This window comes from Rhinolophus sinicus, linkage group LG01, assembly GCF_036562045.2.
Source record: "Rhinolophus sinicus isolate RSC01 linkage group LG01, ASM3656204v1, whole genome shotgun sequence".
Classification (NCBI taxonomy): domain Eukaryota; kingdom Metazoa; phylum Chordata; class Mammalia; order Chiroptera; family Rhinolophidae; genus Rhinolophus; species Rhinolophus sinicus.
In genome coordinates this window covers 138,288,640-138,314,807 of record NC_133751.1, presented here as the reverse complement: position 1 = coordinate 138,314,807, position 26,168 = coordinate 138,288,640, and the positions used below count along the sequence as shown (strand labels likewise).

At 35.4% G+C, this 26,168-nt stretch overlaps 1 protein-coding gene across 15 annotated transcripts in view; it reads right to left on the bottom strand.

The window, feature by feature from the left end:
• MBD5 (methyl-CpG binding domain protein 5) overlaps window positions 1–26,168 on the bottom strand; it is a 372,589-nt gene that overhangs the window by 296,984 nt on the left and 49,437 nt on the right. For 13 of the 15 annotated variants that reach the window (XM_074335952.1, XM_074335923.1, XM_074335934.1 and 10 more), the window contains exon 2: window positions 25,687–25,810. The exons of the other annotated variants lie outside the window; for them this stretch is intronic. The gene's annotated coding sequence lies outside the window, so the exon portion shown is untranslated. The remainder of the gene's footprint in view (window positions 1–25,686; window positions 25,811–26,168) is intronic. 15 annotated transcript variants of the gene reach the window in all.

The following is a 26,168-nucleotide window of genomic DNA, read 5'->3' as shown; positions in this document are numbered from 1 at the left end:
GCACTAAAATGAGTGCATAGCCTCCCCTGTGAATACTTTCTAAGAAAAAAATACGGGTTTGCACGGATAGGTTCTAGGGTATTTATGCAAAAGCAGTCTATCCCTGTGCGCATTATGTATAGGACAGCATGAAATTGAGAGATCACTTCTCAATGGGAGTATTCTTTAGGAAACTGACTGTCATATCACCTAATAATCTGCAAGAAAATAAAAGATCATGATAGATAAGAAGTTATGCTTCTAGCTTTTCTAACTTTTTGATAGTAGTACACCAATAGTTTTTCTTCCCAGTTTCAGTTATTTAATAGTTCTAATCACCTATCACGTATTTTTGAGTAAAAACTATTGGCCTTCCTTATGGAAGGAAAATTGACAAAGAGAGAAGAGTTAAGTGGATAATTTAAAATTAAAGGTAAAAGTCAAGTAGTAGATAAGAAAGCAAGGAACCTAGTCCCATTATTTCCAAATAAATAGAACTACAGACGATATAAATGGAAAAGGACTTAGGCAGGGCAGCTCCTAGAGTCTAAAAAAGAAAAGAATGAAAATAATAGTGAAGCTAGGAGAAGCAAAAAGAACCCCATCTCAACCCTGTATTCTGGTGGTTAAAGGAACTCTTAGCAATGGTCTGGGCCTGTTGGAATTCCCACTCTCATTGCATGATGGGATAAGTGAGCCTCAGAAGTCATGTAAAGGATGGAGTAAGGATGTGTTTACATTTGAGGAGGGGCCAGGGGGGAGTAAAGAAGATAGATATACTCTAAAAATATTTTCCATATAAATAGTATCAAAAGATCCATAGAAACATCAAAAATCCAAACAATTCAATTAAAAAAATGGGTAGAGGAACTGAATAGACATTTCTCCAAAGCGGACACACTGATGGCCAACAGACAGATGAAAAGATGCTCAACATCACTAACCATCAGGGAAATGCAAATAAAACCACAAGAAGATATCACCCCACACCTATCAGAATGGCTAGTATCAAAAAAACAAGGAATAACAAGTGTTGATAAGGATGTGAAGAAAAGGGAACCATCTTGCACTGTTTGTGAGATTGTAAATTAGTGTACGCTTTACAGAAAACAATGGAGATAACTCCAAAAATAAAAAAGAATTACCATACAGCCCAGCAATTCTACGTCTGGGAATTTATCTGAAGAAATTCAAAACAATAATTTGAAAAGATGTATGCACCCACATGTTGATTGCAGCCAAGTTAAGGAAGCAACCTAGGTGGCTATTGATGGATGGATAAAGAAGATGTGGTATATATACACAATGAAATATTACTCAGCAATTAAAAAAAAAATGGAGATCAAAATGGTGGCGTGAGGTGAGCCTCTGTAAAGTTCCCCTGGAATTTACAACTAATCGAACAACAATAACTCCACAAAGGACTCCCTGCACAGCAGACAGACAACACGAAGAAGCCCACTACAGAATTCACCTAAAGGTGGGCAAATCGCGCGAGCGGGGGAGGAGGGAAGGGAGAAGTGCGGAGATGGAGCCGCGTGGGCGCAGGACGCAGACCTAGCTCAGTGCTCCGAGCTCCCCGCTTCCCGGAACTACCACAGCTGCGGGAGAGGGAAGAACTCGGACTGCTAGGGCTCCGCTTGTGGCCCACAGGACTGAGGGGACAGCATATAACACGGCTGAACACAACGCTCACAGCAGAGACCTCGGAGAAAAGACTGAGGGAAGAAGGCTGAAAACCGTGGTTTAAGCCCTCATTGCTGCAGAGAACGGAAGCCTTAGGCACTGAGAATAGCCGCCCCCTCCCTACCCTCCCAGAGCTTGCCCCGCCTGCAACTGCCCAGTGATAGAAGCAGAATAGTAGCAGTGTCAGATAAAAAGAACAGAATATTTGCTGTTCTGAGAACTGTGGACCGCAGACACAAATTCACAGCCCAACTAGTTCCAGCAAAGGGGAGGGAGTTGTGGAAGCAGGACCGGCTGTGGTAGATGTCGCTGCCATTGCTCTGGGCCACCTCTCACAACTCACCCCACCCCTGGCCCCACCTATCTGAGCGGATCCCTGCAGGAGTAAACAGAACTGCTGAAACATAAGGGCTCTGAATCAGGAGGTGGAAGAGCTTTGGAACATCAAAAGCTCTCCGCATATCCACCGGGACACTGCGCCCTGTGACCTAGACAAACTATTAACAGAGAAGAAGCCCGTGTCCCAGGGAATCCCCCCATGGTGTGAGAAGCTGGAATAGTGCATAGCGCTACCGTGTGGTAGAAGAAAAATAGGCAGCAGTCGGAGAAAAAATAAAACATTCTACCAACAAGTACTGGAAAACAAAAGAAAGACCTCTTCCTATCAACTTGTTGCAGAAGCCACTCCTGTAGATGTCTAGAAAGAGAAACAGTAAATCAGTAATTGCCATGAATAACCAAGGCAACAAGATAGCTCAGAAAGAAAGTGAAAAGTCTCCAGAAAAGGCACTTAAAGATACAGAAATATGTGACTTAAATGACAGAGAATTCAAGATTGCAGTTCTGAAAAAACTCAACGAGATGCAAGAAAACACAGATAGGCAGTTAAATGAACTCAGAGATTCAATCAAAGAACAGCATGAGTATTTTACGAAAGAGATTGAAATTTTAAAAAAGAACCAAACAGAAATTCTGGAGATTAAGAACTCAATAGAAGAAATTAAGAATGAAATAACCAGCTTAGGTAGTAGAGTTGACCAGATGGAGGAAAGAATCAGTGACATCGAAGATAGAAACCTGGAAATTACACAGATGGAAGAAGAAAGAGACTTGAGACTTAAAAGAAATGAAAGAACTCTACAAGAACTTTCTGACTCCATCAGAAAGAGCAATATAAGAATAATGGGCATACCAGAAGGAGAAGAAAGAGAGAAGGGAACAGAGAATATATTCAAACAAATTGTCGATGAGAACTTCCCAAACTTGTGGACAGAACTGGACCCTCGAATCCAAGAAGCAAATAGAACACCTAATTACCTCTCCAAGGCACATTGTATTGAAGCTGTCTAAAATCAACAACAAAGAAAGAATCCTCAAGGCAGCCAGAGAAAAGAAGACGGTAACTTACAAAGGAAAGCCCATTAGATTATCATCAGAGTTTTCAGCAGAAACTCTACAAGCCAGGAGGGAGTGGAACCAAATATTCAAACTATTGAAAGAGAGAAATCATGAGCCAAGAATGATATATCCAGCAAAGATATCCTTTAGATATGAAAGAGGAATACAGACCTTCCCAGTCATACAGAAGTTGAGGGAATTTGCTAATACACGACCTGTACTAGAAGAAATACTAAAGGAGGCTATTCGACCACCATCAACTGGGACAATTTGTGGCAACCAAAACATAAAAAGAGGGACAGTAAAGGCCTGAATCGGAATATGGGAATGGAGAAAATGGAATACTCTAAATATCACTTTCTTTTACATAAATTTAAGGGTAACCACTCAAAAAAAATCCAGAACTGAAATATATACTGTAATAAAAGAAGAAACAGAGGGAAACATCATAGAATACCACCACACAGAAATAATAGACAACAACAAAAAGGCAAAAAAACAATGGAGACACAGCCTTACCAGAAAACTAAAGATAGAATGACAGGAAATCCTCACATATCAATAATCACCCTAAATGTAAATGGACTGAACTCACCAATAAAAAGGCACAGAGTAGCAGATTGGATCAAAAAACTAAACCCAACCATATGCTGTCTCCAAGAGACACATCTCAGCTACAAGGACAAGCATAGACTCAAAGTGAAAGGGTGGAAATTGACACTCCAAGCAAATGGTACCCAGAGAAAATCAGGTGTAGCCATAATGATATCAGATGAAACAGACTTCAAGGTGAAAAAGATAACAAGAGACAAAGATGGACATTTCATAGTGGTGAAGGGGACTATACAACAAGAAGACATAACAGTCATCAATATTTATGCCCCCAATCAGAGAGCACTGAAATATATCAAGCAACTACTAACAGAACTAAAGGGAGAAATTGACCAAAACACAATTATACTAGGGGACTTAAATACATCATTGACAGCTATGGATAGATCATCCAAACAGAAAATAAATACCGAAATAGCAGCCCTAAATGATACATTAGATGAAATGGACATAATTCACATTTATAGAGCACTTCATCCTAAAACATCAGACTATACATTCTTTTCTAGTGTACATGGAACATTCTCAAGGATAGACAATATATTGGGACATAAAATCAGCCTCAGCAAATTTAAGAAGATTGAAATCATACCAAGCATATTCTCTGATCACAAGGCTTTGAAATTGGATATCAACTGCAAAAAGAAAGCAGGAAAAAAACCCAAATACATGGAGATTAAACAACATACTTTTAAAGAAGGACTGGGTCAAAGAAGAAATTAGAGGAGAGATCAAAAGATACATAGAAACAAATGACAATGAAAATATATCCTACCAAAATTTTTGGGATGCAGCGAAAGCAGTTTTAAGAGGGAGATTAATATCATTACAGGTCTATCTTAAGAAACAAGAAAATACTCAAATAAATAACCTCACGTTACACCTTAAAGAACTAGAAAAAGAAGAACAAGTGAAACCCAAGGTCAGCAGAAGAAAGGAAATAGCAAAAATCAGAGCAGAACTAAATGAAATAGAGAAGAAAAAGACAATAGAAAAAATTAATGTGACAAGAGCTGCTTCATTTCAAAGATTAACAAAATTGACAAACCCTTGGCTAGACTCACTAAGATAAAAAGAGAGAAGACACTTATTAACAAAATCAGAAACGAAAAAGGGGAAGTTATCACGGACACCACAGAAATACAAAGGATCATCCAAGAATACTATGAAGGACTATATGCCACCAAATTCAATAACCTAGAAGAAATGGACAAGTTCTTAGAAACATATAGCCTTCCAAGGCTGAACCATAAAGAACTGGAAAATCTAAACAGACCGATCACCAGTAACGAAATTGAATCAGCCATCCAAAACCTTCTCAAAAGCAAAAGTCCGGGACCAGATGGCTTCGCTAGTGAATTCTACCAAACCTTCAAAGAGGATCTAATACCAATACTGCTCAAACTCTTCCAAAAATTGAAGAGACAGTACTCCCTAACTCATTTTATGAGGCTAACATTACCCTGATACCAAAACCTGGTAAGGACAACACAAAAAAAGAAAACTACAGACCAATATCTCTGATGAATACAGATGCAAAAATCCTAAACAAAATTCTAGCAAATCGAATACAACAATGCATTAAAAAGATTATTCATCACGACCAAGTGGGGTTCATCCCCAGGGCACAAGGATGGTTCAACATCCACAAATCCATCAATGTGATACATCACATAAACAAAATAAAGGACAAAAATCATATGATTATATCAATTGATGCAGAAAAAGCATTTGACAAGATACAACATCCATTTATGATTAAAACACTTAATAAAATAGGTATAGAAGGAAAATACCTTAACATAATAAAGGCCATATATGACAAGCCCTCTGCTAATCTCATAATTAATGGTGAAAAACTGAAGCCCTTTGCTCTACGTTCAGGAACACGACAGGGCTGTCCCCTATCACCTCTGCTTTTCAACATAGTGTTGGAAGTCCTTGCCAGAGAAATCAGGCAAGATAAAGAAATAAAAGGCATCCAAATTGGAAATGAAGAAGTTAAATTATCACTCTTTGCAGATGACATGATACTATATGTAGAAAACCCTAAAGACTCCACCAAAAACCTATTAGAAACAACCACCGAATACAGTCAAGTTGCTGCCTACAAAATCAATGTACAAAAGTCCATTGCATTCCTATATGCTACCAATGAAATCTCAGAAAAAGAAATACATAAAACAATTCCCTTTGCAATTGCAGCAAAAAAATAAAATACCTAGGAATAAACTTAGCCAAGGATGTGTAGGACATATATGCAGAAAACTATAAGACATTTTTGAAAGAAATTGAAGAAGACACAAAGAAATAGAAAGATATTCCGTGATCATGGATTGAAAGAATCAACATAGTTAACATGGCTATATTACCCAAAGCAATATACAGATTTAATGCAATCCCCATCAAAATCCCAATGGCATTTTTTAAAGAAATACAACAAAAAATCATCAGATTTGTTTGGAACCACAAAAGACCCCGAATAGCCAAAGCAATCTTAAGAAAAAAGAACAATAATGGAGGTATCACACTTCCTGACTTTGGCTTGTACTACAGGGCTACAATAATCAAAACAGCATGGTATTGGCAGAAAAACAGACACATAGACCAATGGAATAGAATTGAGAACCCAGAAATAAAACCACATAAATATGGACAGATAATTTTTGACAAAGAAGCTGAAAACATACAATGGAGGAAAGACAGCCTCTTCAATAAATGGTGCTGGGAGAATTGGATAGCCACGTGCAAAAGAATGAAACTGGACTGCTATTTGTCACCATGTACCAAAATTAATTCAAAATGGATCAAAGACTTAAGCATAAGACCTGACACAATAAACTGCATAGAAGAAAACATAGGTACTAAACTTATGGACCTTGGGTTCAAAGAGCATTTTATGAATTTGACTCCAAAGGCAATGGAAGTAAAAGCTAAAATAAACGAATGGGACTATATGAAACTTAAAAGCTTCTGCACAGCAAAAGAAACCATCGACAAAATAAAGAGGCAACCAACTGAATGGGAGAAGATTTTTGCAAACAGTGCCTCCGATAAGGGGCTAATATCCAAAATATACAAGGAACTCATGCAACTCAACAACAAAAAACAAACAACCCAATTGAAAAATGGGCAGAGGACCTGAAGAGACATTTCTCCAAAGAGGACATACAAATGGCAAATAGACATATGAAAAAATGCTCAACATCACTAATCATCAGAGAAATGCAAATCAAAACCACAATGAGATATCACCTCACCCCAGTCAGAATGGCTATCATCAACAAGACAAATAGTAACAAGTGTTGGAGAGGCTGTGGAGAAAAAGGAACCCTCATACACTGTTGGTGGGAATGCAGACTGGTGCAGCCGTTATGGAAGGCAGTGTGGAGGTTCCTCAAAAATTACAAATAGAATTACCATATGACCCAGCAATCCCTCTCCTGGGTATCTACCCCAAAAAATCTGAAAACATTTATCCATAAAGACTCATGTGCTCCAATGTTCACTGCAGCTTTATTTACCGTGGCCAAGACATGGAAACAACCAAAATGTCCTTCGATAGATGAATCGATAAAGAAGTTGTGGTATATATACACAATGGAATACTATTCGGTGGGAAGAAAAGATGATATAGGAACATTTGTGACAATATGGATGGATCTTGAGATTATAATGCTAAGCGAAATAAGTCAGACAGAAAAAGCAGAGAACCATATAATTTCACTGATATGTGGTATATAAAACAAAAACAACAAAAGAACAAGACAAACAAATGAGAAACAGAAACTGATAGACACAGACAATAGTTTAGTGGTTACCAGAGGGTAAGGGGGATGGGGGGTGGGAGATGAGGGTAAGGGGGATCAAATATATGGTGATGGAAGGAGAACTGACTCTGGGTGGTGAACACACAATGGGATTTATAGATCATGTAATACAGAATTGTACACCTGAAATCTATGTAATTTTACTAACAATTGTCACCCCAATAAATTAAAAAAAAAAAAGGAATCTTGCCATTTGTGACAACATGGATGGACCTAGAGAGTATTATGTTAAGTGAAATAAGACAGGGAAAGTCAAATACCGTATGGTTTCACTTATATATGTGGAATATAAAAAACAAAACGAACAAACAAAATAAAAACAAGCTCATGGATACGTACAGAGAACAAACTGATAGTTGCAAGAGGGGATAGGAGGAAAAGGGGAAGGGGGTTAAGAAGTACAAACTCCCACTTACAAAATAAGTCACGGAAATGTCATGTATAGCGTAGGGAATATAGTCAATAATATCATAATAACTATGTGTGGTGACAGATGGTTACTAGACTTAGTGTGATCATTTAAGGAGGTATATAAACCTTGAAGCACTATGTTGTATGCCTGAAACTAATATTGTATGTCAACTATAATTTTTTAAAAATCCATGGAATTGTTATGTTATGCCTTACATACATAATGAATTGATTAAAGAGACATAATTCCACCAAGCATAACAACATGTAAAAGGGTGTTTCTATGATAAACAGATTCTGAATGACAAAACTGATATTCAAATTAGAGATTGCCTATATTAGTCTCATCAGGGTAATGAGGCCTATCCTAGTTAACAGTTATAAATAGGTGACTTCAAAGTCACATGACTAAAACTATGAATGGCCACAATATCTTTTACTCAGTAGCATTTCAGAATTGATGCATATGTATATTTTTAATTTTAGAAAGGAAACATATTATATACTATGTATATCATGTAACATCCCCAGAGGTGAGTCGGGCAGTACCTGAGAATCAAATACAGTGATGTTTCAGTAGTGAAACATAGAAATAGTCACATATGGGAAACATCAAGCCTATAAATAGCCTCACATAAATTCAGCTCTGGATCTGCCACCAAATAAGTCAGATTTTGCTGACTGAACTAAATATACTTTTACTTAATTTTTTTCTTATTAAAAAAAGCGTGCGATTTTCTCCCAGAAGTTTTTGGAGTTCAGAAATATAGAAAAGAGACTATTGGCTCTTGTATCAGTATTTGTAAATGTTATTTTCTCAACACCCTTGCATGGATGATCCAAACTCACATGTAAAAAAAAAAAAAAAAATTGGGGGGGCTTCCTAACTAGCTATAAAACAAGTGACAATAGCCCCAAAGCTTTTAAAAGCTGTGGATATTAGTCATTGCTCTAATGCTTAAGGATTCCTGCAAAGGTTTCAAAAGGCTTGAGGTTTCTCTTGGACTGGATGTTAGAAAATGTCACCATTCCAAATATGAGACTTAAATTGGCCTCTCTTGCCGCAAACAACAATAATTACCATAATAATAGTGATGTGGGAGACCTTGCTTTACAGGAGCTGCAAACAAAACCTGCCATTCCTTGTTTCCTCCCACTGCAGCGGGATTCCCTAAACCTGGGCTGCTCAACCTTGCCATTGTTTCCGTGGTCATGACTTGCTGTGTTGCGTACACAGACCAAATGCATTTATGTGGCACAAAGGATGCTATCCCTAGGTCAGTCTGCCCAATGAATCCTTCTCCCTCCTTCCTACTGACTGACCCCTTTTATGCCAGCTTCCATCTCCGTAGATGGAATCTACGCAGGTCGACTTGCATGGGCTTCTCTGACTTCAGATTAGACTCTACCTTCTATTGTTTAAGGATTTATATTCTCCTTCCTAGAGTAGCTAATTTTCTGCCTAAAGTTCTGTGTTTGCTGAGATGCTTATCATCTGTCACCTCTTACCAGCCTCAATCAACTTTGGTCCCTGGGTTCTCTTGACTTGCCTCATTCTCTGCCACTGGTAGAGAGAGAAGTACTGTTACTTTTCTGAAAGCATTGGTTTACAGTTGTAAACTATGTTTTCCTTCTATATTTTTTCTTCTTCATAGATGCCCCCATCTACCCTTACTTAAATAAAAAACAGAGGCCATTGGCTAAATATTTTATAAAAAGACAAAAATGTTCTAGTAGAAAAAAAAGGACAAATTTAAAGATAATACAAAATATTTAATACAACTCTTTAAAAACCTGGTGTCATAAACCATGGCAATTTTCAAGCATGGCAATGAGGAAATATTTTTAGTTGGGGGTGGAGGGTTAGGGGAGTGGATTGCTTAAGAATGGGTGAAAAACGCCTCAGGAAAAAAAAAATAGCCACCATTAAAAGAAACGCAAAAATATTCCATAAATAGTAACAAGATACCCTGTGTTTACATAATGGCTTTCTTCCAAGAAATTCACGGTGATCTATTTTTTTAAAGTAAAGACAATGATTTTTTTTTTTTTTTATAAAGAAGATGAACCAATATAGGATGAGCTTGAATCACTCTTAAAAGACATTCTCGTTGAAGATTAATTACTTGGTGGTCCTGAAAAAGAACGAGAGGGAGGGAAGGAGAGAGAAGGAGAGAGAGAGAGAGAGAGAGAGAGAGAGAGAGAGAGAGAGAATGTTTTCAAGATACTAGTTTTTATCCGAGACAAAAGTCTTAATAAGCACAAATTTCCATTGAAAGATCAATGTAACAATGATGAAACATTTATACTGAAATGACTTGAAAGTCAACATTGTACTGAAATATTTAAACATTTTAAAAGCTATATATTGAGGCAGAAAATTAGGGTAGATATTACATTAGATCCGATAAAACTGTTTTATTTCTTCAGTGGCTATTACAATATTAACATAATACCTTTTGTTTTATATATCCTTGTTTTTGGAATATTTTAAATTCTAGTTGGGTAGAATTTTGTAATCCCAATGTAAAGAAGAAGCTTCTAGTAAGGTATGTCACAGGGAGTTGGTGGCATCCTATATGAGAATAGAAGTATGGAAAAAGTTAAGTGATTTGCCCAATATTAGCACTGAAGCAAAGTACAGATGCTTTTAAGTACTACATAAATCTGTGTTATACCCCATGAAACTATTAAACTGCAAACAGACAAAAGACTTTATGTAGTATTTCTATGCAAGGTTTTTAAATTTTTTGCGTGTGAAATCTTTATCTAGGGGAAAAAAGAATCTTGGTAGAGAAAATTTGGGAGGGATACAAAAATAGTTTTTATAAACAATATAAACAACAGAAAAAAGGGAAACTATTTCAATAAGGGCAGGATGGAGCGTAAGGTCTTGATTGAGATGCTCTATTTTTTATTTTTGTATGAAATATGTTAAGTGAATATTATAAAGTGAAGAAAATATATAATATACATAAGGGGAACCATGTATAGTATCTTTTCATCTCATTTTTAAAAAATTCATTTTTAACAAAGAATGTTTGCTGACTCCCAATCAAGCGGAGGTTATGATTTAAAATCATAAATAATACTAACATGCAATCAATCCTTTCACAAAAATATTTTCCACTTGATAGTAAATCTTTCCCAGTGCTTCAAAAATCTTAATCTCTTTCATAATCAAAACCAACCAATCAAAAAGTAGCTTTGTGAATATGGTTGTATCTTGATTTTTGAAAATAAGATGCCCTGACATTTTATAGAGCAGAAATATTGGATGGTTAATAAAACCAAAAGGAGAACACAACTTTAACTTTTGATTAATTTCACCAGTGATGGAAACCAGCAAACATGAGAGACACCAGCATGCTGATTCTGGGACTGAACAGTTGGATTTGAATCCCCACACTCTCACTTAGTATCTGAATGAGCTGGAGCAAGTAACTTCTTTGTGCCCATTTCCTCATAAGTTTGTTGGGAAGATCATAGAAAATCATGCCTATAAATGGGCAAGAAGCATAATGCCTAATAAATATTGGCTATATTTATGAACAAGAGTTTTATAGAGGATAACCTACTCATTTTGTTGGAAACACATCACATGGTCTTGATATTGTGCCAAAGCTACCAGCAAACAGGTGAGACTGTTTTATTCCTTTTTGGGTTTCAAATGCATAAGAAAGTATTGTAATAAAGACCTCCTTCCCTTAAAATTACATGAAATTAAGTCATGGAAGTGTAACAGTTATAGGTGTCTGCGGTTAGAGTTTTATGCTTCAATTGGACAAAAAACTCCCTAAGGGTTTGGACTACGTTTGCTTCTTTAACCATTTATCCTAACACCTAGCACAGCTCAGGTACATGGCAATGACTCAATAAATATCTCTGGAATGGCTGAATGAATAAGTGAGTGAATGAGCTAATGTCAATCAGAGAAGAAATAGAAGGGCAAAAAATGAATAATGGGAAATATAACCATCCGACATGAAGAAAATGCTGGTGGTCCTGCAGAAACGGCCAAGACCTGAGTTTAGAGAACCTGTCAAAACCAAAAGAAATAAACTTGAAGTAAGCCTGACAGGAAGATGGATACATGTTCTAGAGAAGGGAAGATAGCACAGAAGACACTGAATAAATGACAAGAATTGGAAAACTCAGGGCTCAGAGAGAAAGAGCCTATTATATAAACATTCAAGTTCTGGAGAGAGCAGTTTCAGCCTGAAACTATAGATGTGTAGAGCTAGAGAAAGGAAATTATGCTTTCTCAGAGTTCAAAGGATCTGTGAGAAATGCTTCTGGTTCTGCATATGAAGTGTGAAATATTTCCCCAAAAAGGAAAGACAAACGGAAGGACACCACAACCAAAAAGAATGAGGCCACCAAACAAATGAAAGCAGAAAGATTGAAAAAAAAGGGAAGTTATGAGTATATTGGCCATGAGCAAGATTAAATGATTTCCTTACTAAATTGATGCAATCACTATCAAAATGAGCAAGTACTGATGTATTGTTTGGTTTGTGTTCTAAGCTACCTGGAATCCCCCACAAAAGCATGAGTTACAGTGCAGTGGGCACTATATTATGTGGAAGAAACACAAGGATTAGTTATGAGTCTGGGGTACACCCAGAGTACCATGCATCAGGTCATCAAAGCATGCACAAAACACCCGGGGAAGCCTTTTGAGTGGGTTGTGCAGCAACACAGCGTCCATTTATGGTAAAGCAGATGAGCACTTATGGGATGTGTCTATCACCTCTCGGCCCTACTCACACTCCTCCTTAGAGCCAGGTGTTCTTCTGAGAAATGGGGATATAACTCCTTCTTAATGCTGATCTTCCTTGGCTCCAAGTTAGTATATTCTCTATAGTTCAAGGCAACTTTAATCCTGTGACAAGTTTCATATTCCTCTGGCATTACCGCTTATACCAGGTGAGATGGTGAGGGAATAGGGAACATACGTAATTCACACTTGGAACTATCTGCACATGATTCATTAGGAGTTAGTTAATTGTATCTCATGTGTTATTTATTTGCTCATTCAACCTATGTTTATTATGCTCCTACTATGTCCCAGAACTATTCTAAATGCTGGGGACAAAACAATTTAAAACGATAGACAAGAACCCCACTTTTAAAGAGTTTTTATTCAAGGTGTTTGGGGGAATGAGAAGGTTTGGAAGAGGCAATAAACAAGTTTAACAGTTAACCCCTTAACATTACAATTTATTTGATATTAATTTTGAAAGTTTCCTAGTACTCTGATACTGTGAGCTGTGAGCTGCTTGTTATACTGAAATATACTCTAAAGAAAGTACAGTCTTAAAAAAAAAGGTAGTCTTTTCGGTACATGAATTATCCTTATATTTAATATAACTGACTTTGAATTTGCCATAATTAGAAGCAACAAATGCTTTTCTATATATAATCTTAGCTTTATTATGTTCTGTAAAAACCTATTTATTTTATTCTTCTCATTATAAAAAGTAACAACCATTGCAGAGAGAAACTGTAATCCAGATTAAAACAAGGCCCTAATCTTAGCACCTTAATACAACCATTCAGCATTTTGATACATTTCTTTCTAATATCTTTAATGTTTAAATATTTGTATATTTTCATAGCTGTAATTATAATGTATAATAAATTTGAATATTTTTTATTTTATCATATTTCATGATTTCATAATTTTGTTTACTTTTCAACTTAGCAGATCCACAAATTAGCAAAGGAGCCACATACGTATTTATCTTTCTGACAAAACATCTAAAAACTTTAAGAATGGGAGTAAAAAGTCTGTTTTAAGCCTAACTGTAACTGTCTTTAAATTAAGGCCCAATACTAAAAGTTTTAAGCCTAAACAATGATAGGTTCAGAATCTGATGTCAGACATTTTTTTTAAAAGCATTATTATATCTAGCAAATTCTTGTATCTACAGTGCCACAGATTTCTACTTTGGATTTGTTGAATAAAATTAATGAGCTCATTTTTTCAATAATAAACATTTATTAAGCAACTAGTAAAATATTAGGTTCCAAACACATAACTTAAAAGTTCAGAAAACTAGGGGTGGTTGGTTAGCTCAGTTGGTTAGAGCGTGGTGCTGGTAGCACCAAGGTTGCCGGTTTGATCCCCGCATGGGTCACTGAGCTGCGCCCTTCTTAAAAAATAAATAAATAAATACATACATAAAAATAAAATGTAACTACTTTGATAGGTTTGATATTTTAGAATAATATAGTTTTCAGTTTTCAAAAAAAGTTTTCACAAAGATAAAAGAACTGCTAAGAACATTCCTAAAAAAAAAAATTCAGAAAAGTAAAGAATCACACTTTTAAAGAAAATAATATTTATCCAATTTAAAATTTCTGCTTCTCTCATGACCTAACATTCCTAGATCATTTTTTGAAGTTGTTTGAAACTTGCTGTCTGTAGAAGACGTCTAAAATTAAATACAGAATACACTGAATTTCCAAATACAGTGATTTTAATGAAGGATTATAATTTTAATATATCTCTTGCATTACAAGACACACACACCTCGGTTTAACCACAATTTACTCATAAATTGAGTATATGGATACCTGTCTGCTATTATTAATGGAAAGATTAATCACCTACCTCTAATTCCATGCCTCCAGACTCGACCTTCTCCTTTATGTTAAACTTCCTATACACAATAAGATTAAGCTTTTTGGTTTGATTTTGTTTCAATAATTCCAAAATATTCACTAGAGATAAAGTAGTATTTATTAACATGACAACATGGTTTATTAAAGTAACTAGCTCCAGGAATCTGGACGATAATGAAAATGGGCAAAGGCAAGTTTTAATAGGGAGGAGAGTCACAAGTACAATTGAGATGGGATACAGTGGATGGGCAGGGACGCCTCTCTGACATGAGACTTTTAGGAGCATAGAAAATGGTGTATTTTCTGTATTCACCCACTAACCAAGAAGATGCTTTGAAGCTTCACTTTGTCTAGTTGGTATTATTATCAAAACTGACCATGCGTCTCCAACGACAATATCCTCAGTGGCTGTAAATTGCTGCCAACTCCACTATTACTCTCTAAAACATTTGAAAATCACTGACATAAGAAAGGCTGAATGAGGCTAGGCCAAACCCAGTGGTTTTTGACACTAGAAGACAGAGTCAAACAAGTCATAATTCTCCTGAGATACCAGGCCAGTATTTTATGAATTAGAACTGGCCTAAGTGGCAATGAATAACTTCAATACTTGATCATTCCATATTGTTTTAAAAACTTTAATGATGTTGATCTGGAAATATATTGCAGTGGATGACAAAAAATCAGGACAGAAAAGCTATATGTCAAGAATAGATGAGAGAGATGAGTCAACAATATTAAATATTTTTCTATAAACATGTCTTAGAAGGTTAGATATGGGATCATTTGTTCCAGTCTACGTATCATTCATCTGTATGAATACATTGATATTAAAACAATTAACACACTCATTCTTTTATGATATTAAATTTTCCAACAAAACAACAGGATTACTGGATAATTCTAAATTATAGTTATGATACCCAGCTATATGAAATTAATTTGCAATTAGCATTAACCAAAAGAGTTCACGATAACCAACAAAAAGGCTAAATTTGTAATGTAGAAATTAGCAATCTGAAAGGATCAACAAATGTGTTAAAAGAGGTATCAATGGGTAATAGATACTTACACTGGGCTATTTTAGGTACTGTTAGCTCAGTTGGTTAGAGCGTGGTCTGGTAGAAAATGGCAGTCAGTCATATGACCTTATTACATGACGGTACATATGCAGTGGCTAAGCTGTAGGGCAGTTTAACTTTATGGAAATTAATAAAATGAATACAAAGAAAAACACAATTTTAAATGATAATCTCAAAAGTCCATACAGGAGCAGTCAATAACTATGAGAATGGATCACACATAATCCACAGGAAACAATGGCACATTCGGAGCAACCTCCTAATCCTCAAACAATTAAAAGGCTGGTGAAATACTATATGCCAACCGGACATCCACACACATCAGCACTGACCGGATACATAGACCATTCCATATACAAGCTCAGGATCTCAGTCAAGTTACTGGAATGACAGACTTCAGTCATGGGTGTGTCATCCAGTAAAAATCAGTCATAAAACTAGAAAGAAACTTGGGAATCACTTGAAAAAATGTGCTTGCTCACTATTAAGAAAACAAACTCTAGTGCTTAGAAGATAGTTGAGAGTAACGTTTAAGGGTTCAAGCTCCAAAGCACCACAGCTGAAAGGATTTTCCCCAAATCTATAAAAATTTGGTTCCTATAAACAACTCAACAGGATAGAAGTCGATCTGACCAAAACTAGAATTCCACACAGTTTTTAAACAGGTGTTTTTGGCACTGACAATCTACATTCCACATTATCAGAATACCTTAAGTAGATCCTAAATCTGGTGTGGAATCTGGCAGGGGTCTATTAATATAATCTAACATGCAAATAAAAGTGGCGATCTAACTGAATTGAGCTCTGATGGTCAATACAAAACTGTATTAAGTATAAGCTCAAGGCATTTTTTTATCTTCTGATGCTACAAAAGTTACATATTTTGGAGGCTTTTCCTCCAAAATTGCATTAGAATAAATCAGATTTGTTTTACACAATCCTGTTCCTCTCAACCTGAAAGAGAATATCCTCTTCCTTTATTTTGAACTTGAGTACCAGGAGAGGTTCGCACTTGTCCTTGTATCTCAAGTGCCTCATTCATAGCAGGGATTCGACATATTTATTGTCTTTGAACCCCATATACTTTGAACCACAGCCTGTTACTCAGTTTAAGAAGTATCTAAAATTATAATTTTTAATATAGAGTAGCCCAGTCCATAGTACAGAAAAAAAAAAATCTACTTTCATGTATATTTTTATTCACTGACGTTGGTTTCTAAAGTCTGTAAAGTTTAGGTCTTTTTTCTCCAAGGAAGCAGGTTACTTTATTTCCTGTTCCCAAGTAAATCGTTACTTTATATCTGCATGTACACATTTTAGGGGTCTGACCATCTCATGGCTACCTAAATATGCATCAAATCGTACAGGGACCCCATGTCCCCAATGCCCAGTAACAAGACCATTTAAGATGCCAATAAAATCACTATTCCAACAACACAGGAAAAGATACATATTTCTATAGAAATGTAGCATCAAATAAAACAAAAGGCACATTATTAAGAAATATCGAGAGCTTAAAAGATAATTGTGTGTCTTTTATCTGACAATGGGTTAGATAGCAATTCACTTGAGGAGCTTCAGATTTAAGGAGAGATGTCATGAATCAGAGGTCAGCAAACTTTTTTCCTACAAAAGGTTAGATTGTAAATATCTTAGGCTTTATGGGTGGGCCACTTACAGTCTGTTACATATTCTTTTTTGTTCTTTGGCCTTTTCAACTCTTTAAAAATTTAAGACACTTAGTTTAAGGTCCATATAAAACCAGGAAACAGGCCAGATTTGGCCTGTGGGAGATACTTTACTGAGCCCTAATAGAGAATAACTTGCCTCTTGCCTCTACTAGACTCTGAGAACCTAGAGAGGAGGGATGGAACATGTTGTATGCACTTCAATATAGTTCCACTGTCTAGTAAAACAACTTGTACATAGCAGCCATTCAACAAATGTTAGATTGATAAATAAATAAATAGATCTGTTAGCAGTCCAGTAACAGAAGTATTATGTGCAGTTCGAGGTGTTTATATCCGCTCACCATAGATGGTTCTTCTCTGAGGCACAAAGAAGACCAACTTCCCAGCCTCCTTGTGATTGGATGTGCGACTTCTGGGCTGGAACATTTAATCGCAGTTGTAAGACCCTCCAGGGCTCTTTCTTCTTCTTCCTTTGTTTCCAGCGTGATGCTCAGCAATGACTGAAATGGCTGCTCCATTAGGTCCCTAAGTGACTATTATGAGCAGAGATACCTTTGAGCATGATGGACATGCAAGGAGAGCAGGAAAGAAACCTTTGTTGCTTTAAACCACTGACGTTTTGTGGTGGTTTCTCACTGACTTATGATATAGCCCATCCTGACTGATACACTACCAATCACATGCTTATCTTCAGGCTACTTGCAACCTATTTTAAAACTCACACCTGGCTGGAGCACAAAGCAGAAAGACAAACACATCTTTACCACTCTGCTAAAACATTAAGCGCTCTGAGTTTTCAGACTGGTTCCTAAAGGTGATTTAGGGTAAATCACGAATTATTTCAGTTTTTGTGACCTGTTTTGCTAACCAGGATAGGATAATCAGGATAATATTTACTTTCTAAGACCACAATTACAGAGAAAATTAAGAAAATAACAATATAGATGTTATTTGCAATTGAATAAGTTGGCTAATTACTAGTGGCTCCTCATTTCTTGAGAACTAGTTATTTTGATATTTACTAATTCATGTGGGGACTGAATAATAAAAAAAATAGGTGAGTACTTTCTCATATATTTAATTCTTCCAATATAGATTGCTATTTTCTAAAATCTCTATAAAGGCTTTATACATATAAAAGTAAGTCTAATCAATTATCCTGAAAGTAAAAACCTATAGATTCAGAAATACTTATGATACATCAACCAATTGCAATGTATGGATTTTATTTAGATCCTGATTCAATCAAACAGCTGTAAAATAAACAAAACAAAAAAAGCTAAATTTATAATACAATTGAAAAAATCTGAACACTGACTGATGTAAGATGATAATTAAGGTCTATTTCTAACATTTTAAAGTATGATAATGGTATTGTGGCTATTTTAAAATTGAGTTCTTATCTTTTAGATGTACATACAGAAATATTTATAGATGAAAATAAGTTCTAACTGCTGATTTTACAATTATTCCAGAACAATCATTTCCATTTCTTTTAGCCTAGCCTAGTACTTTAGGAAAGAAGGACAATGAGACAGAGGTCAGGCAAGGAAAGAGTTACAGTGGGCAGATACAGACTCCTATTCTGATTTCAAACAGAGTAAACCAGTGTTCACCTTTGCCAGTGAAAAAACAAAGAAACAAATCTGACTAAATCCAGTATGTGCTACAGTTCTGTCACCTCTGGCCACTCCTTGACATGTGAACACCTCTGCTAGAGTCTTCTATAGCTTTCCTCCATGGCCACGCTCTACTCTGGGCTTCTTCTCTTCCTGAGTCATCTTTCCAATACTCCTTTGCCACAATGCTTTTCTACTGCACCCCATTACTGCTACTATAATTACTAATTAATAATTAACAATGCCCTATGACACATTGTCTTCACAAAATGTCCCCTCTAGAGACCTGTTTACCTTAAGAGAAACCCAGAGGACACCATTCACGGACGGCCCTCTCTAGAGAAGGGAGACTTTATTCTCCCAACACCCTAAACACTATAACCAGTCTGGGGGAAGCAGGTCACCATTCCTCTAATCATCCACGATCATCCCCAAATTATTACTGCCATATCCTCATGTAAAAACTTCTATTCGATTGAGCTTTATTATTTTCTAGTTATACTCACTACTCTTTTTAAAAGCAAATAGTATATACCTACAGACTTGTTTAACCAGAAAGCTCACATTCAAGTTTTGTTTTTTTCCTCCTCATCAGTATGTACTGGAAGTCCAACAAACACCAAGCTAAATACTATAGAGGTTTACAATGAAAAGAAACCACATCCAAAGCGGGAAAAAATACACACAAATTACAAGTTCAAAAGTCCTTCTAACACTGAGAGACTCGATGAAGGTAAGCAGACTAAGCAGTGTGACTGCTGCTTTGTAGATGTTAAAGTTCCAAGATTGATGGGAAAGGGAAGAAACACAAACTGAGAGAAGTGGAGGAGAGAACACTTTGGGCAGTGGTTTATTTATTGTCTCCAAAATACAAAAGCTTTATTCAGTTTTTCTGATTAGCAATATCATATATACTCCCTGTGAAAAATTCATGGGAGGAAAAAAAATATCTGATATCTTGTAAGCTCAAAATAACTAGGGTCAACAAATTTATGCAAATAGAATTATACTATATATTGTATGCTATTTTACCTGTTGTTGTATAAATATTGCACATTTTCATATCAGCAACACAGATCCTTATAACATAGTGGTTAGTAGCACTGGCTTTGGAATCACTTCCTGAATCCATAACCTAGGTGTTCTTCTTAATAGCTGTGTGACTATATGCAAATTATTTTTCTTTGTTTAAGGTAAATCATCCTTAAGACAGTGATAAAAATAGTACCTATCTTATGGGGTTGTTATGAGGATACAATAAGATATATTCCATACTAATTGCTTAAAAGAGTACTTAAGTACAGGTGCTCAATAACTATTAATAATATACACATATTCAGTTGTCATTTTTAGAAATATTATGACTTGATGTATGTTACAAAATGATTACCACAATAAGTTTAGTTAACATGCATCACTTCACAGTTATAATTTTTTTCTTATGAGAACTTTTAAGATCTACTCTCCTAGAAACATTTAAATATACAATACAGTAATATTAACTATAGTCCCTAAACTGTACATTACATCCCTAGAACTTATTTGACTTACAACTAAGTTTGTACCTTTTGACCACCTTCACCCATTTTACTGCTGCTTTCCCTGCATCTGGCAACCAACAGTCCGTTGTTCTCAGTATCTATGAGTTTGTGAGTTGTTGTTTTTTTTTTATAGTCCACGTATAAGCGAGAACATACAGTATTTATATTTCACTGTCTGACTTTTTTCATTTAGTATAATGTCCTCAAGTTGTTGCAAATGACAGGATTTCCTTTTTAATGACTGAATAATATTTCTCTGTGCGTGTGTGTGACTTTTTTCTTTCTTTCTCTTTTTTGAAGTGGTGAAAGAGCAGTTTATTAGAAGAAAAAGTACACTTCATCTATTGATCCATCAGTAGACATTTAGGGTGTTTCCACATCTTGGCTATTGCAATACTGTCTAAATCTGTCATTTTAAATGACTATACAATATGCCATTATAAGAATTTACCGTATATATTTAAATTATCTTGTATTAATGGACATGTAAATTGTTTCAACTGAGGAAATATTTTTAAATGTAGAGTAAGGAAGGAAGAAGGATAAGAAAATCATTTATATAGTTTTATTTTGATTCATGAAAAACAATTACGTCACTGAATTGTAACATTAACTTCAAACTACCAATTTTAGCAATGTGCCCTCCCTTTAAGAGTTTTATTTGTACACCAGGAGAAGAGACTTAATGGGCCATCTAACTTACCTATACCCTCCCCCCACAACAAAACAACAACCCTGTAAATCCAAAATTAAGACAACAGTGACCTTTTTCTCTTCTAAAGTGACTTCATCACCACCTACTTGTCTTGACTTGATTGATCTTCTTGTAAGATAGTAATAAAAAAGTCATCACAGTGAGAATTGCACATTTCTAAGGAGTGAAGGTAGTTGAGATTAAATCAGGTACTAAATGACTAAAATATTTCTTTTTGAGGATTTGTGGTCAGCCTAATGTCTCGGGTTTGCAAAGAAACCTAGATGGAGTATTTACTCCATCTGTCTATCACTTCATTTCATCTCTTATGCCATTTTTTGTTAAAAGGCTTAACTTGAGAGATGCATATATGTACTCCAGAACATTAACAAAATAAAACAGAAATTTATATTTCCCAATCAAATCATTCAGGTTTAGAAAGCTTACAGAAAACATATGTAAATATTTACCACTAGTGAAAGGAAATATTATACATCCAGTTAGATCCAAGTAATCTAGCTTTCATGGGATATGAAAATCTGGAATGATAAAACTTTTGAGTTAATAAATAACTCTTATACATTCATAATATAAGAGCCTATCATGGAAAGTAATGATCTATTGTCAGGGGCAACTGAAATCCCATTTATTCAATTTCATACAAGTAATTCATGTGCCCCCTAAACAATTAAAGTGATATGTTATGTGACATGCTAAATCTAAAAGCATTCAACTTACCACTCAATCAGACCTTTGGTTGGTATATAGGTTATGTTCCCAGAAAAAAAAAATACATAATGCCAAACCTAAATAAATCACAATAAAATGAGGTAGTATATTTCTTTATGTTGTATAATATCCAGACTTTGAGAAATATTTTTTAGATACAGAGCAAACCATGTTGATAATTCCTAAATAAGATGTTTTACTTATAGAGACTAAAGTCAGAATTTTGGCCAATCCATTTTAAAAATATTTGATTCCTGGTAAAACATGCTTGTTTTGTATTTAAAACTAGATTATCCTGAGGGATGACATTATATGAGACAGTATAATTTAGTAAACTTATTTTTAAATAAAGGATGACTCATCTTCTCCATGCAGATTTCAGGTAACTATATATATTTATGTAGTCCCATCACCTAAAGCAGTTTGTTCCTTGAATTTCAGCAGGTCTCAAGACATTGTATCTATTACAATAAATGTTATCATATTGGATAGTATGAGCAGGGTAGGACCTATCTGTTTAATTAGACTTTTTAATTAGCATACTAAAGTCTCTAGGTGCATGAACACTGGTACATAATGATTAAAACAAGGAGTATAAATACGTACATTTAGCTAGAATATCCTCCAGAAGATGAGAACATCTGCTCATGCAGGATATTTTATAAAAATGTACTATCCAATAAACTTGCAAAATTTTCTTCATATAATCTTTCAAATTTAGTATTAGAACTAATATGAACACTACTTAAAAACAAAACTTAAAGATTACAAAATTCACAGAATGTTAAATTTTTATTCCATTTTCAACTAAAAAGTGAGTTATCCAATATAACATCTATGAAAAATCTGTAGAAGAGAAAACAATGGGCTTTGGTCTTTAAAATAAAACAATTTATTTTAAAGGCAAAGGGCAGCCAGAGAGGACTCAAGAACAGAAATTGGTAATGCTTAATTATCAGAGAGAAAATTTCTCAGATCACCTTTGATAATAGATCAATCTCCATCAGACAGAATCATACTGGGCATACTTGTATATAATAGCTGCAATACCATAAAACACTCCGAGACCTCAGTTTGAGTCCCAAGTCTATTATTTAATAACTGTGTAACCTTGGATAAGTTACTTGTCCTCTCTACACGTCAGTTTCATCATCTCAAAAAAAAGGGGGGGAGGATAAGAACAGTATCTATTTCACTGGATTATTTAGAGGATTAAATGAGAACATAATGTGACTTAGCACCATGTCTGCCTCAATAATTGTGGCTCCCTGCTAACTATTCACACATTTACATGCCCATATACATAAACTCATATATATATATATATATATATATATATATATATAGAGAGAGAGAGAGAGAGAGAGAGAGAGAGAGAGAGAGAGAAAGAGAGAGAGAGACAGAGAGAAAAAAATACATTGTATATAAATATCTATGTATATTTGCATGTGTAAAACAGTTGAAGCTTGTCAGAAAGGTGGAAAGAATATAATCTACGAGGCTAATAATATTAGTGATTTTAACTTTAAACGAAAAGGGTCCTCAATATGTTAACATGTCTATTGTTTTGTTAAATTATAACTTTATTTGGAATAAGTATCAATTTATGGTGACATCAGAGTTAAGTTTTACATTCACATTTTAAAAGCAACATTTTAAAACAAAATAGTAGTAAGATCTTGCTTAATGTTATTTCTGTATTTCCAATTTTCACACTAGTGAAGTTGCCAGACTTTTCTATAATTCTAACAATCTAGAACATGCTAGTTAGTATCAGAGGAATGCCATGAACTTTCACAGCCCAATAAACAAAAAATTTCCAAAATATTTTTATGGACATGAGGTGAAATATGAACTGGCGATATGGCCCTCAAACTTTCATACCTTGCGTCCTACTAATTTCTCCATCAAAGAACTTTGGTCCCACCATGATAAAAACAGAATGTTCATTTTGACCAAGGATTTTTTGTCGGTTTCTTTTTCCAGGGCTCTCTTAATGATTTCAGTTTTAACAATTGTGGTGATATTTTTGGGTGAAGCAGTTGGGATTACTTCTCTGTTCTACTAGCAAACATACTACCAATATCAACTTACTGAAATGGTATTACATGTATCATCACATAGAAGCTTAAAAATCACCACTGGCTTAAAAATCTTCCCCCTAAAGTAGAGTGCTATATTAATGTAGACAGAGGTTTTTAGGGAAGTGTCACATGCTTTTGTCCTTTGATATTATTCAGCATTTTTACAACTTAATTAATGGAGACACTGAAAAGATAAGGAGAAAAAGATTTAGCAATACTTTATATAAATAGGAACTGCCTGCTGTAGTTGCCGCAAAAGCTCCTTATGATCCAGCATTGTGACAAACTGCTAAACACAGTAACATACTATAAGGTGACATTTAAATAAATGTTAAATCCAGAAAAAAGCACTGGCTGGCTGATCATTTACTGTGAGCTATTAAGAGAGAGACAGACTCCTGTCACTAACAAAAAAACACAAATGCCAAAAATAACGGCTAGATCAAATAAATTATGGTTCTTCAATTTAGAACTCTATTCTGTATTTTAAAATTATGTTGATGATTATGTATTGACACAGAAATATATTCATGATGTAGCAAATGAAAAAAGGTTTTATAACAGTATGCACAGTTTGTTTCCATTAAAAAAATTAAAATAGAAATAGATACATCGCTCTCTCTCACTTCTTCCCTCTCTCCACCTTCTCTATGTCTATACACACAGCATAAACAAAGGTGTTGAATAAAAAACATGTACGCTAACAATGGGCATACCTGAACACTAGAATTACACTTTTTGAAACTTTTCTCTCATTTATCCATCCATTACAATTTTTCAAAAGAGAATATACATTATTTCTGTAACATTAAAAAAATTAAATGAGTAAATACTTTATTAGTTGAAAGCCTGGGTTTTAGTCTAAAGTGTTTTTCAATTCTTAAAAATCTCTGTGATATTTTCCTTTACCTACTGGCAACAACACATCACTGAAAATTATATCCAAGGACTGAAAACCTTCCTTATAAATGACATCAAAGGTCAAATTTTAAATAAAAGAATTGAATAACTCTATTAGTAAAATTAGATGAAGAATCTATCAACATAGTGCAGACAGCAATATAGTGAAAAGTGAAATAAGGTACCCACAAAGTGGTAATTACTTTTAATTATCACCCATCATCTCCTCACTTAAGATGGCCCTAAAGCATAAAAACAACAAAAAAGGAACCTATCAATTCACTACCAGTGAGAATATTTGACAAATGAACAACTACTGCAATATATAACCACTGAATCAGACTTTTTCCAACAGAAGTTACTTGTAAGTATTTTAACACAACCTTGTGTGGAAAGAAGATATGGGTACTACGATCACAAAGAGAGCATTACTGTGAAATAACTCATCCAAGATCTTTGCATCTATTCTTTCAATACATTGTCTCCTTAGTATGATGCCGGAAACAAAGTGTAGCCAGATCCTCAGTTACCATTAAGGAATATTCTAAGGTTCAACTGAACATGCGGATTCACAGGACACCCCTAGGCTCTGCTGGGCAGCAGTCTACTCAGACTGTTACAGGACAAGTACCAACGCCTGCCAACAGGGCAGGGTCAGCTGTTTCTCTTCAGCGGGAGTCCTTGCAGCAGCTCACGGAGTGGTTCATACAGCCACCGGGGAGCTCTCTTTTCTGGCCTCCTAGATCATAGCTTCAGTACAAGATGAGACCCACATCAAGCAGATGAGGAGCTGTACTCACCTAGAGGCTTCATGTCCCACCTGGACTCAGCATCTCTTGTAACAACTCTATACATAGCTTCCAGGATCCCTTCAGGGGACACAGCCACTCATTAGTTACCACATTCAGGGAAACCCAAGGCTTCCTGCAAGGTATGGAGAGGGCTATCAGTATGGATGGAGTTTATCAACTAGGGGTCATTTTTATCACAAGCAATGTTTCCTAGGGACACAGCTGATATACTACCCTTATCAAGTTCCCAAGGAACCAGGCTAGACAGTTAATAGGTCAAACTCTCATGTAGAAGGAGAAAAGGTTTTGTTAAACCTTTGCTCATACAGGGGAAGATGCTTTCTTATAGCACTGGTGAGGGATGAGAGTAAGGATGACCATTTAGTTACCATGAGATTTTAAAAGCCAGTTTTGGAGGATGGGGGAGATGGAAGTGGGAGGTCGGGTAAAATAGAGACAGGAACTGAATGAAATTATTCTGTAACCTGAGC